Raw genomic sequence first — 4,140 nt, forward strand, 5'->3', positions numbered from 1 at the left:
GGAGGACTTTCTGCCTTCTGTCTCTCTTCTCTGGGAAAGACAGGGCGGCTGGCCCGTGTGGCCCACCCGGTCGTCGGATTCTGGAACTCCGACGATGTCCTTCTCGATCGCACTGACGCTTGTGGCTGCTGCGGTTGGTGCTGCATGGCCTGTACTGCTTCAGTGAGGCCCTTGACCTGCTGAACTAGCAGGTCAAACTGCTCCATGCCGATCGCCGTTGCCGGAGGGGGAGGAGCTTGGAAAATCGGAGATGAGGCTGGGGCCTGCGGAGCTCGCTGAGATTTGGTCGTAGAGGCCGTTGACCGCCTGGTGGATGCCCTTCGGGGAGGCATCAGGTAGAGACCAGGTAGGGAACTGGGGGAGAAGATGTCGGAGAAGATGATCGGAGATGGTCCCGTTGAGCGCTCCTTTAAGAACAAGGGTACTGTGAAGACACAGCCCTTCTTCTAGCGCCAATCCTGTTGGTGCAAAAATTTGCCTGCACCGGAGAAGCTAGAGTCGAGGGAGTCGCGGTCGCCGTCGGGACCTGCAAAAGAAGTCTAAACCGAAGTTGGGGTTGCTCCGGCAAGACCCTCCGACGCTCAAGTCAGTTCTTTGCCTCAACAAGAATGGAGTGCTCGAACAGAAATTTTAGCAGAGTTTTAGGATAGAAAATAGAGCTTAGAGAATAACGTATCTGGGGTCCCCCTTTTATAGGTGGAGGGGGCAACAGACTTATAGCGATGTCTGTAACCGTCTGGCAGTGGGCTGCCCAGGGTCAGGAGGAGTTTGTTGCGGAGAGTAGTGGAGTGGGATCGTGGCCATCACCGGGACGTGCAACATGGAGTCTGTTGCGGGGAGTGGAGCGGCGTCCGTTGTCGCGACTTGCCAAAGGGTGGTGAAATCGCGTGGTATCCGTCGCAGGCAGTGGAGCAGAATTGTGGTCATTATGGTGGTCTGTCAGGGAGTGATGGAGCCGCGAGGAATCTATTGCAGGAAGTGGAGCAGAGTCATGGCCGTTACTGCGGCCTGCCAGGGGGCACAGGCCTGTCGGCCGAAGTTCGGCTGGAGTGTTTGGCGGAGAGAGGTGGCTAGCTACCCGTTTGAGAGGAGCTCGGAGTCCGGCTCCCGTATGAGTCCGGACGAAGTCTTCCTTCAGCAGAAGTTAGAGATGAGGTCTAGCTCCCGTGGGAGTCCGGACGGAGTCTTCCCGCAGCCGGAGTCGGTGACGAGATCTGGCTCCCGTAGGAGTCCAGGCGAAGTCTACCTGCAGTTAAAGTCGGGGGTGAAGTCCGGCTCCCTTAGGGGCCCGGATGCAGTTTACCGACAGTTGAAGTTGGGGACGGAGTTCGGCTCCCACAGGAGTCCGGGCGGAGTCTTTCTGCAGCCGGAGTTGGAGATGAGATCTGGTTCCCGTAGGAGTCCGGGTGAAGTCTACCTGCAATTAAAGTCTGGGGCAAAGTCCGGCTCCCGTAGGAGTCCGGACGAAGCTTACCAGCAGTTGAAGTCGGGGACGAAGTCCGGCTCCCGTAGGAGTCCGGATGAAGTTCACCTGCAGTAGAAGTCGGGGACGAAGTTCGGCTCCCGTAGGAGTCCGGACGAAGTTCACCTGCAGTAGAAGTCGGGGACGAAGTCCGGCTCCCGTAGGAGTCCGGACGAAGTTCACCTGCAGTAGAAGTTGGGGACGAAGTCCGACTCCCATAGGAGCCCGGACGCAGTTTACCGGCAGTTGAAGTTGGGGACGGAGTCTGGCTCCCGTAGGAGTCCGGACGAAGCCTTCTTGCAGCCGGAATTCGGGGCAATGGGCCGCCTCCCGTAGGAGCTCGGGTGGAATCTTCCTGCAATAGAAGTTCGGGGAAGAACCGCCTCCCGTAGGAGCTCGGGTGGAATCTTCCTGCAATAGAAGTTCGGGGAAGAAGTCCGGCTCCCGTGGGAGCCTGGATGAAATCTGGTAGTTGTAGGAATCTGCCGTTGGTGAAGTTCAGCCGTTGACGAAGTCCGGGGTAGTTCGGATTGGAGTTGAATCTGGCTGGAAGAAGTCTAGAAGAGATTCGGGGAACAGCTGATAGTCGTAGAAGGTCGGCTGGCGGCGGAGTTCAGTGAGCACTTGGGGCGGCTTGATAGATGACTGGGGGAACTCATGTTGAAAGAGCTCGGGTGGTGCAGTGGGAGTTCGTCCGTCGGAGGAATTCAGTCAGTACTGTGGAAATCCGGCTGTTGGAGAAGTTCGTAGAGATACCATCTGCAGTCGAAAGTCGGAGGAGTCCTGGGAGGGTCAATTCTGTTAAGAACTTCGGCTGAGAGTATTTTATACCCAACACCTGGGATGGCTAACATGGATGACTGAGAGAACGTATTGTTGTTATCATGCACTTCTCTGTTTTCTCTTTCTTGAGCAAAAACTAACTAATTTAATAATAATAATAATAATAATAATAATAATAATAATAATAATAATAATAATAATAATAATATATTTTTATTATGTTTTACCCACAAAGGTTCAGGGAGTTCGCAGTAAAACAATCTCTGTTCTGTATAGATTTTCAGAACATCTTAATAATCAAATCTTCAAGTCAGGAAGCAGGACAAGCCTTTTTCTGATTGATCCTAAACTTTCCGACATAGCACGCTGCCAGCTGCTAGTGGGTACTTCCATATTTCAGAATTGACTGTGAGGCAATCAATTATATACCACTAGCTGTCCTGTTTTTTCCCTTACTCTATTGTCTTCATCCATGCGAAAAGATTTTGTTTATCTGTTAAATTTTCTTCTTCATTATTACAATCACTAAACAACTATCCAGCTAGTTTATTACCTTCACCGCTAGTGCTAATGCTATTTCAGAATATATGATTTGTTTGAAATAAGTTTATGAGAATGGAGTTCTCTGACTGATAGTTTTTTTCGCTGCTTTTGTTGAGTTTGGATATATCAGCAACTTCTTGATTTATCAAACCACTAAGCCTTCTCCTAGCTCTTAATTTGGACATGGAATTCTCTAGTAAATAAAAAATCAAATCTATCTAGCTGCATCTTAGGACATGTTTGGTTGGAGAGAGTTGGGCACTAGAATGGAAAGGGAAATAAGTGGCTCTAACTCCAACCATTTGATTGAGGGAAGTCCTAGTCTCATTCTCATTCCTGTTTCCATTTTAGAGAGAATAGGAATGCCTCAATCCTCCAAAACATAATCCCAGCTCTTCCTCCGGTATTCAAATCTCATTTCAATATGTTTACTCAAAAAGAAAAATAGTTTTCCAAAAACACCTCTCTAGTTAATTGATCTTTCAAAATATTTCTCCATTTAATTGATTTTCCAATTCTGATTACCATTCTAGTCACGAACCAAACAAGTCGAGAGTTTTGCCATTCTGATTTTTATTCCAATCCATTCCAGTTTTGATTTTAATTTCGATTCCAGTCATGAACCAATTGCAAACTATTTTGAATGACATCCTCTCCAATGCAGATTTCCTCTATGCAGTCCTTGGTGGTGTCAAATACCCACCTTATTTCTCATGTTGTTTGCTCTCAAAAGAAATAGATACCTCTTTTCAGCAATAAATCTAGGGTTCAGCAAGTGCGATGGAGCTGGTGGTAAATATCCATACGAGAACAAGACTGATCACCTCACCTTAGAAGCTTAAGCTGTTAATACCTCCCCACACCACCCAATATGCAACTCGGACCATGCACATGGTGGAGTAAGTGAGCAGACTACTAGATTAATTCAATAAACAATTGACCAGAAGGGCTTTTGTACTCGGACCTTTAGCAAACCTGTCTCTGTTGACTATGTTTTCTATTTACTTGATCCAAAAGGCTGAAGTTGTCAAAGAATGGATCAACGATGCATAGTAGGATCTATAGGGTTTTTGATGACAAGCAATGATATTGTGGCTCCTGTTGAAATTTGGAGTCAAAAAAAGCATCATCATCATCATTGCCTTATCATAATAAAAAAAAGCATTATCATCTAAATTTGTGTAGAGACTGAATGGTATTTTTATGAACATTCTTAGAGCTGCAAACTGTTTTAATTCCCTTATATATTATCACACAGTCTCCATTCATATGTCCATAAAGATTTTAATCTCATTTTGATAGTTGCCAGCAATGCCTCGTCATATAATTAAGACTCAATCACCCCTGATTGT

Source organism: Elaeis guineensis, chromosome 5, assembly GCF_000442705.2.
Source record: "Elaeis guineensis isolate ETL-2024a chromosome 5, EG11, whole genome shotgun sequence".
Lineage (NCBI taxonomy): Eukaryota > Viridiplantae > Streptophyta > Magnoliopsida > Arecales > Arecaceae > Elaeis > Elaeis guineensis.